Genomic DNA, 13,023 nt, shown 5'->3' with positions numbered 1-13,023 from the left:
TTTTTCCCAATATGAAAATTTTCACAAACTTTTCAAAGTCCCATCGCATCGAGTAAACTTTTTTAATAACGCTTCCGCACGATTCTAAATGCTTAATCCATATGTGAAATCGTTCACTGATCACGAATATCGTATTTAAAAAAATTACAAAAATTTATTTTTCCAAATAATCAAAAAAAACCGAAAAATCACAAGAGTAAAGTACCATTATTTTAAACAATATGTCGTTCTAAATGCTTAATCCCTATGTAAAAAAGTTATCTAAGCAAGAATATGTAATTGAAAAAAATTAGAAAAATTTATTTTAGCCGTAAATCGAAAATAATGGGGACACCGGAGCTGTTCGAAGCGCCGAGACGCGCCGCGTACGGCCGAATATTTTCTAAGTCCCAACGTACCGATCAAGAGTAAAGTACCATTTTCCTACATTAGATTTCGTTCTAAATGCTTAATCCCTATGTAAAAACGTTAGTTAAGCAAGAATATCGTATTTTTAAAAAAATCTAATGATAGGATTTCCCAGAAAATTGAAAAAACCGTAAAATGTCAAGAGTAAAGTGCCATTTTCTGACATTAGATTTCGTTCTAAATGCTTAATCCCTATGTAGAAACGTTAGTTAAGCAAGAATATCGTATTTTTAAAAAAATCTAATGATAGGATTTTTCAGAAAATTGAAAAAACCGTAAAATGTCAAGAGTAAAGTGCCCTTATTTTAAACAATGTATCGTTCTAAATGCTTAATCCCTATGTAAAAAAGTTATTTTAGCAGGAATATGTTATTGAAAAAAATTAGAAAAATTTATTTTAGCCGTAAATCGAAAATAATGGGGACACCGGAGCTGTTCGAAGCGCCGAGCGCGCCGCGTACGCCCGAATATTTTCAAAGTCCCAACGTACCGATCAAGAGTAAAGTACCATTTTCCTACATTAGATTTCGTTCTAAATGCTTAATCCCTATGTAAAAACGTTAGTTAAGCAAGAATATCGTATTTTTAAAAAAATCTAATGATAGGATTTCCCAGAAAATTGAAAAAACCGAAAAATGTCAAGAGTAAAGTGCCATTTTCTGACATCAGATTTCGTTCTAAATGCTTAATCCCTATGTAGAAACGTTAGTTAAGCAAGAATATCGTATTTTTAAAAAAATCTAATGATAGGATTTTTCAGAAAATTGAAAAAACCGTAAAATGTCAAGAGTAAAGTGCCCTTATTTTAAACAATGTATCGTTCTAAATGCTTAATCCCTATGTAAAAAAGTTATTTTAGCAGGAATATGTTATTGAAAAAAATTAGAAAAATTTATTTTAGCCGTAAATCGAAAATAATGGGGACACCGGAGCTGTTCGAAGCGCCGAGCGCGCCGCGTACGCCCGAATATTTTCAAAGTCCCAACGTACCGATCAAGAGTAAAGTACCATTTTCCTACATTAGATTTCGTTCTAAATACTTAATCCCTATGTAAAAACGTTAGTTAAGCAAGAATATCGTATTTTTAAAAAAATCTAATGATAGGATTTTCCAGAAAATTGAAAAAACCGAAAAATGTCAAGAGTAAAGTGCCATTTTCTGACATTAGATTTCGTTCTAAATGCTTAATCCCTATGTAGAAACGTTAGTTAAGCAAGAATATCGTATTTTTAAAAAAATCTAATGATAGGATTTTTCAGAAAATTGAAAAAACCGTAAAATGTCAAGAGTAAAGTGCCCTTATTTTAAACAATGTATCGTTCTAAATGCTTAATCCCTATGTAAAAAAGTTATTTTAGCAGGAATATGTTATTGAATAAAATGAGAAAAATTTATTTTAGCCGTAAATCGAAAATAATGGATCGAGCGAATCGGTCGATTGCGCCGAGACGCGCCATGATGCAACAGACGAGCGATTGGAACGCCCGAATATTTTCAAAGTCCCAACGTACCGATCAAGAGTAAAGTACCATTTTCCTACATTAGATTTCGTTCTAAATGCTTAATCCCTATGTAAAAACGTTAGTTAAGCAAGAATATCGTATTTTTAAAAAAATCTAATGATAGGATTTCCCAGAAAATTGAAAAAACCGAAAAATGTCAAGAGTAAAGTGCCATTTTCTGACATTAGATTTCGTTCTAAATGCTTAATCCCTATGTAGAAACGTTAGTTAAGCAAGAATATCGTATTTTTAAAAAAATCTAATGATAGGATTTTTCAGAAAATTGAAAAAACCGTAAAATGTCAAGAGTAAAGTGCCCTTATTTTAAACAATGTATCGTTCTAAATGCTTAATCCCTATGTAAAAAAGTTATTTTAGCAGGAATATGTTATTGAATAAAATGAGAAAAATTTATTTTAGCCGTAAATCGAAAATAATGGATCGAGCGAATCGGTCGATTGCGCCGAGACGCGCTATGATGCAACAGACGAGCGATTGGAACGCCCGAATATTTTCAAAGTCCCAACGTACCGATCAAGAGTAAAGTACCATTTTCCTACATTAGATTTCGTTCTAAATACTTAATCCCTATGTAAAAACGTTAGTTAAGCAAGAATATCGTATTTTTAAAAAAATCTAATGATAGGATTTTCCAGAAAATTGAAAAAACCGAAAAATGTCAAGAGTAAAGTGCCATTTTCTGACATTAGATTTCGTTCTAAATGCTTAATCCCTATGTAGAAACGTTAGTTAAGCAAGAATATCGTATTTTTAAAAAAATCTAATGATAGGATTTTTCAGAAAATTGAAAAAACCGTAAAATGTCAAGAGTAAAGTGCCCTTATTTTAAACAATGTATCGTTCTAAATGCTTAATCCCTATGTAAAAAAGTTATTTTAGCAGGAATATGTTATTGAAAAAAATTAGAAAAATTTATTTTAGCCGTAAATCGAAAATAATGGGGACACCGGAGCTGTTCGAAGCGCCGAGCGCGCCGCGTACGCCCGAATATTTTCAAAGTCCCAACGTACCGATCAAGAGTAAAGTACCATTTTCCTACATTAGATTTCGTTCTAAATACTTAATCCCTATGTAAAAACGTTAGTTAAGCAAGAATATCGTATTTTTAAAAAAATCTAATGATAGGATTTTCCAGAAAATTGAAAAAACCGAAAAATGTCAAGAGTAAAGTGCCATTTTCTGACATTAGATTTCGTTCTAAATGCTTAATCCCTATGTAGAAACGTTAGTTAAGCAAGAATATCGTATTCTTAAAAAAATCTAATGATAGGATTTTTCAGAAAATTGAAAAAACCGTAAAATGTCAAGAGTAAAGTGCCCTTATTTTAAACAATGTATCGTTCTAAATGCTTAATCCCTATGTAAAAAAGTTATTTAAGCAAGAATATGTTATTGAATAAAATGAGAAAAATTTATTTTAGCCGTAAATCGAAAATAATGGATCGAGCGAATCGGTCGATTGCGCCGAGACGCGCCATGATGCAACAGACGAGCGATTGGAACGCCCGAATATTTTCAAAGTCCCAACGTACCGATCAAGAGTAAAGTACCATTTTCCTACATTAGATTTCGTTCTAAATGCTTAATCCCTATGTAAAAACGTTAGTTAAGCAAGAATATCGTATTTTTAAAAAAATCTAATGATAGGATTTCCCAGAAAATTGAAAAAACCGAAAAATGTCAAGAGTAAAGTGCCATTTTCTGACATTAGATTTCGTTCTAAATGCTTAATCCCTATGTAGAAACGTTAGTTAAGCAAGAATATCGTATTTTTAAAAAAATCTAATGATAGGATTTTTCAGAAAATTGAAAAAACCGTAAAATCACAAGAGTAAAGTACCATTATTTTAAACAATATGTCGTTCTAAATGCTTAATCCCTATGTAAAAAAGTTATCTAAGCAAGAATATGTAATTGAAAAAAATTAGAAAAATTTATTTTAGCCGTAAATCGAAAATAATGGGGACACCGGAGCTGTTCGAAGCGCCGAGACGCGCCGCGTACGGCCGAATATTTTCTAAGTCCCAACGTACCGATCAAGAGTAAAGTACCATTTTCCTACATTAGATTTCGTTCTAAATGCTTAATCCCTATGTAAAAACGTTAGTTAAGCAAGAATATCGTATTTTTAAAAAAATCTAATGATAGGATTTCCCAGAAAATTGAAAAAACCGTAAAATGTCAAGAGTAAAGTGCCATTTTCTGACATTAGATTTCGTTCTAAATGCTTAATCCCTATGTAGAAACGTTAGTTAAGCAAGAATATCGTATTTTTAAAAAAATCTAATGATAGGATTTTTCAGAAAATTGAAAAAACCGTAAAATGTCAAGAGTAAAGTGCCCTTATTTTAAACAATGTATCGTTCTAAATGCTTAATCCCTATGTAAAAAAGTTATTTTAGCAGGAATATGTTATTGAAAAAAATTAGAAAAATTTATTTTAGCCGTAAATCGAAAATAATGGGGACACCGGAGCTGTTCGAAGCGCCGAGCGCGCCGCGTACGCCCGAATATTTTCAAAGTCCCAACGTACCGATCAAGAGTAAAGTACCATTTTCCTACATTAGATTTCGTTCTAAATGCTTAATCCCTATGTAAAAACGTTAGTTAAGCAAGAATATCGTATTTTTAAAAAAATCTAATGATAGGATTTCCCAGAAAATTGAAAAAACCGAAAAATGTCAAGAGTAAAGTGCCATTTTCTGACATCAGATTTCGTTCTAAATGCTTAATCCCTATGTAGAAACGTTAGTTAAGCAAGAATATCGTATTTTTAAAAAAATCTAATGATAGGATTTTTCAGAAAATTGAAAAAACCGTAAAATGTCAAGAGTAAAGTGCCCTTATTTTAAACAATGTATCGTTCTAAATGCTTAATCCCTATGTAAAAAAGTTATTTTAGCAGGAATATGTTATTGAAAAAAATTAGAAAAATTTATTTTAGCCGTAAATCGAAAATAATGGGGACACCGGAGCTGTTCGAAGCGCCGAGCGCGCCGCGTACGCCCGAATATTTTCAAAGTCCCAACGTACCGATCAAGAGTAAAGTACCATTTTCCTACATTAGATTTCGTTCTAAATACTTAATCCCTATGTAAAAACGTTAGTTAAGCAAGAATATCGTATTTTTAAAAAAATCTAATGATAGGATTTTCCAGAAAATTGAAAAAACCGAAAAATGTCAAGAGTAAAGTGCCATTTTCTGACATTAGATTTCGTTCTAAATGCTTAATCCCTATGTAGAAACGTTAGTTAAGCAAGAATATCGTATTTTTAAAAAAATCTAATGATAGGATTTTTCAGAAAATTGAAAAAACCGTAAAATGTCAAGAGTAAAGTGCCCTTATTTTAAACAATGTATCGTTCTAAATGCTTAATCCCTATGTAAAAAAGTTATTTTAGCAGGAATATGTTATTGAATAAAATGAGAAAAATTTATTTTAGCCGTAAATCGAAAATAATGGATCGAGCGAATCGGTCGATTGCGCCGAGACGCGCCATGATGCAACAGACGAGCGATTGGAACGCCCGAATATTTTCAAAGTCCCAACGTACCGATCAAGAGTAAAGTACCATTTTCCTACATTAGATTTCGTTCTAAATGCTTAATCCCTATGTAAAAACGTTAGTTAAGCAAGAATATCGTATTTTTAAAAAAATCTAATGATAGGATTTCCCAGAAAATTGAAAAAACCGAAAAATGTCAAGAGTAAAGTGCCATTTTCTGACATTAGATTTCGTTCTAAATGCTTAATCCCTATGTAGAAACGTTAGTTAAGCAAGAATATCGTATTTTTAAAAAAATCTAATGATAGGATTTTTCAGAAAATTGAAAAAACCGTAAAATGTCAAGAGTAAAGTGCCCTTATTTTAAACAATGTATCGTTCTAAATGCTTAATCCCTATGTAAAAAAGTTATTTTAGCAGGAATATGTTATTGAATAAAATGAGAAAAATTTATTTTAGCCGTAAATCGAAAATAATGGATCGAGCGAATCGGTCGATTGCGCCGAGACGCGCCATGATGCAACAGACGAGCGATTGGAACGCCCGAATATTTTCAAAGTCCCAACGTACCGATCAAGAGTAAAGTACCATTTTCCTACATTAGATTTCGTTCTAAATGCTTAATCCCTATGTAAAAACGTTAGTTAAGCAAGAATATCGTATTTTTAAAAAAATCTAATGATAGGATTTCCCAGAAAATTGAAAAAACCGTAAAATGTCAAGAGTAAAGTGCCATTTTCTGACATTAGATTTCGTTCTAAATGCTTAATCCCTATGTAGAAACGTTAGTTAAGCAAGAATATCGTATTTTTAAAAAAATCTAATGATAGGATTTTTCAGAAAATTGAAAAAACCGTAAAATGTCAAGAGTAAAGTGCCCTTATTTTAAACAATGTATCGTTCTAAATGCTTAATCCCTATGTAAAAAAGTTATTTTAGCAGGAATATGTTATTGAAAAAAATTAGAAAAATTTATTTTAGCCGTAAATCGAAAATAATGGGGACACCGGAGCTGTTCGAAGCGCCGAGCGCGCCGCGTACGCCCGAATATTTTCAAAGTCCCAACGTACCGATCAAGAGTAAAGTACCATTTTCCTACATTAGATTTCGTTCTAAATGCTTAATCCCTATGTAAAAACGTTAGTTAAGCAAGAATATCGTATTTTTAAAAAAATCTAATGATAGGATTTCCCAGAAAATTGAAAAAACCGAAAAATGTCAAGAGTAAAGTGCCATTTTCTGACATCAGATTTCGTTCTAAATGCTTAATCCCTATGTAGAAACGTTAGTTAAGCAAGAATATCGTATTTTTAAAAAAATCTAATGATAGGATTTTTCAGAAAATTGAAAAAACCGTAAAATGTCAAGAGTAAAGTGCCCTTATTTTAAACAATGTATCGTTCTAAATGCTTAATCCCTATGTAAAAAAGTTATTTTAGCAGGAATATGTTATTGAAAAAAATTAGAAAAATTTATTTTAGCCGTAAATCGAAAATAATGGGGACACCGGAGCTGTTCGAAGCGCCGAGCGCGCCGCGTACGCCCGAATATTTTCAAAGTCCCAACGTACCGATCAAGAGTAAAGTACCATTTTCCTACATTAGATTTCGTTCTAAATACTTAATCCCTATGTAAAAACGTTAGTTAAGCAAGAATATCGTATTTTTAAAAAAATCTAATGATAGGATTTTCCAGAAAATTGAAAAAACCGAAAAATGTCAAGAGTAAAGTGCCATTTTCTGACATTAGATTTCGTTCTAAATGCTTAATCCCTATGTAGAAACGTTAGTTAAGCAAGAATATCGTATTTTTAAAAAAATCTAATGATAGGATTTTTCAGAAAATTGAAAAAACCGTAAAATGTCAAGAGTAAAGTGCCCTTATTTTAAACAATGTATCGTTCTAAATGCTTAATCCCTATGTAAAAAAGTTATTTTAGCAGGAATATGTTATTGAATAAAATGAGAAAAATTTATTTTAGCCGTAAATCGAAAATAATGGATCGAGCGAATCGGTCGATTGCGCCGAGACGCGCCATGATGCAACAGACGAGCGATTGGAACGCCCGAATATTTTCAAAGTCCCAACGTACCGATCAAGAGTAAAGTACCATTTTCCTACATTAGATTTCGTTCTAAATGCTTAATCCCTATGTAAAAACGTTAGTTAAGCAAGAATATCGTATTTTTAAAAAAATCTAATGATAGGATTTCCCAGAAAATTGAAAAAACCGAAAAATGTCAAGAGTAAAGTGCCATTTTCTGACATTAGATTTCGTTCTAAATGCTTAATCCCTATGTAGAAACGTTAGTTAAGCAAGAATATCGTATTTTTAAAAAAATCTAATGATAGGATTTTTCAGAAAATTGAAAAAACCGTAAAATGTCAAGAGTAAAGTGCCCTTATTTTAAACAATGTATCGTTCTAAATGCTTAATCCCTATGTAAAAAAGTTATTTTAGCAGGAATATGTTATTGAATAAAATGAGAAAAATTTATTTTAGCCGTAAATCGAAAATAATGGATCGAGCGAATCGGTCGATTGCGCCGAGACGCGCCATGATGCAACAGACGAGCGATTGGAACGCCCGAATATTTTCAAAGTCCCAACGTACCGATCAAGAGTAAAGTACCATTTTCCTACATTAGATTTCGTTCTAAATGCTTAATCCCTATGTAAAAACGTTAGTTAAGCAAGAATATCGTATTTTTAAAAAAATCTAATGATAGGATTTCCCAGAAAATTGAAAAAACCGAAAAATGTCAAGAGTAAAGTGCCATTTTCTGACATTAGATTTCGTTCTAAATGCTTAATCCCTATGTAGAAACGTTAGTTAAGCAAGAATATCGTATTTTTAAAAAAATCTAATGATAGGATTTTTCAGAAAATTGAAAAAACCGTAAAATGTCAAGAGTAAAGTGCCCTTATTTTAAACAATGTATCGTTCTAAATGCTTAATCCCTATGTAAAAAAGTTATTTTAGCAGGAATATGTTATTGAAAAAAATTAGAAAAATTTATTTTAGCCGTAAATCGAAAATAATGGGGACACCGGAGCTGTTCGAAGCGCCGAGCGCGCCGTGTACGCCCGAATATTTTCAAAGTCCCAACGTACCGATCAAGAGTAAAGTACCATTTTCCTACATTAGATTTCGTTCTAAATACTTAATCCCTATGTAAAAACGTTAGTTAAGCAAGAATATCGTATTTTTAAAAAAATCTAATGATAGGATTTCCCAGAAAATTGAAAAAACCGAAAAATGTCAAGAGTAAAGTGCCATTTTCTGACATTAGATTTCGTTCTAAATGCTTAATCCCTATGTAGAAACGTTAGTTAAGCAAGAATATCGTATTCTTAAAAAAATCTAATGATAGGATTTTTCAGAAAATTGAAAAAACCGTAAAATGTCAAGAGTAAAGTGCCCTTATTTTAAACAATGTATCGTTCTAAATGCTTAATCCCTATGTAAAAAAGTTATTTAAGCAGGAATATGTTATTGAATAAAATGAGAAAAATTTATTTTAGCCGTAAATCGAAAATAATGGATCGAGCGAATCGGTCGATTGCGCCGAGACGCGCTATGATGCAACAGACGAGCGATTGGAACGCCCGAATATTTTCAAAGTCCCAACGTACCGATCAAGAGTAAAGTACCATTTTCCTACATTAGATTTCGTTCTAAATGCTTAATCCCTATGTAAAAACGTTAGTTAAGCAAGAATATCGTATTTTTAAAAAAATCTAATGATAGGATTTCCCAGAAAATTGAAAAAACCGTAAAATGTCAAGACTAAAGTGCCATTTTCTGACATTAGATTTCGTTCTAAATGCTTAATCCCTATGTAGAAACGTTAGTTAAGCAAGAATATCGTATTTTTAAAAAAATCTAATGATAGGATTTTTCAGAAACTTGAAAAAACCGAAAAATGTCAAGAGTAAAGTGCCATTTTCTGACAATAGATTTCGTTCTAAATGCTTAATCCCTATGTAGAAACGTTAGTTAAGCAAGAATATCGTATTCTTAAAAAAATCTAATGATAGGATTTTTCAGAAAATTGAAAAAACCGTAAAATGTCAAGAGTAAAGTGCCCTTATTTTAAACAATGTATCGTTCTAAATGCTTAATCCCTATGTAAAAAAGTTATTTTAGCAGGAATATGTTATTGAAAAAAATTAGAAAAATTTATTTTAGCCGTAAATCGAAAATAATGGGGACACCGGAGCTGTTCGAAGCGCCGAGCGCGCCGCGTACGCCCGAATATTTTCAAAGTCCCAACGTACCGATCAAGAGTAAAGTACCATTTTCCTACATTAGATTTCGTTCTAAATACTTAATCCCTATGTAAAAACGTTAGTTAAGCAAGAATATTGTATTTTTAAAAAAATCTAATGATAGGATTTTCCAGAAAATTGAAAAAACCGAAAAATGTCAAGAGTAAAGTGCCATTTTCTGACATTAGATTTCGTTCTAAATGCTTAATCCCTATGTAGAAACGTTAGTTAAGCAAGAATATCGTATTCTTAAAAAAATCTAATGATAGGATTTTTCAGAAAATTGAAAAAACCGTAAAATGTCAAGAGTAAAGTGCCCTTATTTTAAACAATGTATCGTTCTAAATGCTTAATCCCTATGTAAAAAAGTTATTTTAGCAGGAATATGTTATTGAAAAAAATTAGAAAAATTTATTTTAGCCGTAAATCGAAAATAATGGGGACACCGGAGCTGTTCGAAGCGCCGAGCGCGCCGCGTACGCCCGAATATTTTCAAAGTCCCAACGTACCGATCAAGAGTAAAGTACCATTTTCCTACATTAGATTTCGTTCTAAATGCTTAATCCCTATGTAAAAACGTTAGTTAAGCAAGAATATCGTATTTTTAAAAAAATCTAATGATAGGATTTCCCAGAAAATTGAAAAAACCGAAAAATGTCAAGAGTAAAGTGCCATTTTCTGACATCAGATTTCGTTCTAAATGCTTAATCCCTATGTAGAAACGTTAGTTAAGCAAGAATATCGTATTTTTAAAAAAATCTAATGATAGGATTTTTCAGAAAATTGAAAAAACCGTAAAATGTCAAGAGTAAAGTGCCCTTATTTTAAACAATGTATCGTTCTAAATGCTTAATCCCTATGTAAAAAAGTTATTTTAGCAGGAATATGTTATTGAAAAAAATTAGAAAAATTTATTTTAGCCGTAAATCGAAAATAATGGGGACACCGGAGCTGTTCGAAGCGCCGAGCGCGCCGCGTACGCCCGAATATTTTCAAAGTCCCAACGTACCGATCAAGAGTAAAGTACCATTTTCCTACATTAGATTTCGTTCTAAATACTTAATCCCTATGTAAAAACGTTAGTTAAGCAAGAATATCGTATTTTTAAAAAAATCTAATGATAGGATTTTCCAGAAAATTGAAAAAACCGAAAAATGTCAAGAGTAAAGTGCCATTTTCTGACATTAGATTTCGTTCTAAATGCTTAATCCCTATGTAGAAACGTTAGTTAAGCAAGAATATCGTATTTTTAAAAAAATCTAATGATAGGATTTTTCAGAAAATTGAAAAAACCGTAAAATGTCAAGAGTAAAGTGCCCTTATTTTAAACAATGTATCGTTCTAAATGCTTAATCCCTATGTAAAAAAGTTATTTTAGCAGGAATATGTTATTGAATAAAATGAGAAAAATTTATTTTAGCCGTAAATCGAAAATAATGGATCGAGCGAATCGGTCGATTGCGCCGAGACGCGCCATGATGCAACAGACGAGCGATTGGAACGCCCGAATATTTTCAAAGTCCCAACGTACCGATCAAGAGTAAAGTACCATTTTCCTACATTAGATTTCGTTCTAAATGCTTAATCCCTATGTAAAAACGTTAGTTAAGCAAGAATATCGTATTTTTAAAAAAATCTAATGATAGGATTTCCCAGAAAATTGAAAAAACCGAAAAATGTCAAGAGTAAAGTGCCATTTTCTGACATTAGATTTCGTTCTAAATGCTTAATCCCTATGTAGAAACGTTAGTTAAGCAAGAATATCGTATTTTTAAAAAAATCTAATGATAGGATTTTTCAGAAAATTGAAAAAACCGTAAAATGTCAAGAGTAAAGTGCCCTTATTTTAAACAATGTATCGTTCTAAATGCTTAATCCCTATGTAAAAAAGTTATTTTAGCAGGAATATGTTATTGAATAAAATGAGAAAAATTTATTTTAGCCGTAAATCGAAAATAATGGATCGAGCGAATCGGTCGATTGCGCCGAGACGCGCCATGATGCAACAGACGAGCGATTGGAACGCCCGAATATTTTCAAAGTCCCAACGTACCGATCAAGAGTAAAGTACCATTTTCCTACATTAGATTTCGTTCTAAATGCTTAATCCCTATGTAAAAACGTTAGTTAAGCAAGAATATCGTATTTTTAAAAAAATCTAATGATAGGATTTCCCAGAAAATTGAAAAAACCGTAAAATGTCAAGAGTAAAGTGCCATTTTCTGACATTAGATTTCGTTCTAAATGCTTAATCCCTATGTAGAAACGTTAGTTAAGCAAGAATATCGTATTTTTAAAAAAATCTAATGATAGGATTTTTCAGAAAATTGAAAAAACCGTAAAATGTCAAGAGTAAAGTGCCCTTATTTTAAACAATGTATCGTTCTAAATGCTTAATCCCTATGTAAAAAAGTTATTTTAGCAGGAATATGTTATTGAAAAAAATTAGAAAAATTTATTTTAGCCGTAAATCGAAAATAATGGGGACACCGGAGCTGTTCGAAGCGCCGAGCGCGCCGCGTACGCCCGAATATTTTCAAAGTCCCAACGTACCGATCAAGAGTAAAGTACCATTTTCCTACATTAGATTTCGTTCTAAATGCTTAATCCCTATGTAAAAACGTTAGTTAAGCAAGAATATCGTATTTTTAAAAAAATCTAATGATAGGATTTCCCAGAAAATTGAAAAAACCGAAAAATGTCAAGAGTAAAGTGCCATTTTCTGACATCAGATTTCGTTCTAAATGCTTAATCCCTATGTAGAAACGTTAGTTAAGCAAGAATATCGTATTTTTAAAAAAATCTAATGATAGGATTTTTCAGAAAATTGAAAAAACCGTAAAATGTCAAGAGTAAAGTGCCCTTATTTTAAACAATGTATCGTTCTAAATGCTTAATCCCTATGTAAAAAAGTTATTTTAGCAGGAATATGTTATTGAAAAAAATTAGAAAAATTTATTTTAGCCGTAAATCGAAAATAATGGGGACACCGGAGCTGTTCGAAGCGCCGAGCGCGCCGCGTACGCCCGAATATTTTCAAAGTCCCAACGTACCGATCAAGAGTAAAGTACCATTTTCCTACATTAGATTTCGTTCTAAATACTTAATCCCTATGTAAAAACGTTAGTTAAGCAAGAATATCGTATTTTTAAAAAAATCTAATGATAGGATTTTCCAGAAAATTGAAAAAACCGAAAAATGTCAAGAGTAAAGTGCCATTTTCTGACATTAGATTTCGTTCTAAATGCTTAATCCCTATGTAGAAACGTTAGTTAAGCAAGAATATCGTATTTTTAAAAAAATCTAATGATA

The sequence above is a fragment of the Megalopta genalis genome, unplaced genomic scaffold, assembly GCF_051020955.1.
Source record: "Megalopta genalis isolate 19385.01 unplaced genomic scaffold, iyMegGena1_principal scaffold0139, whole genome shotgun sequence".
Taxonomy (NCBI): Eukaryota; Metazoa; Arthropoda; class Insecta; order Hymenoptera; family Halictidae; genus Megalopta; species Megalopta genalis.
The sequence above is the reverse complement of the archived record's forward strand: the minus strand, read 5'-3'. Positions refer to the sequence as shown.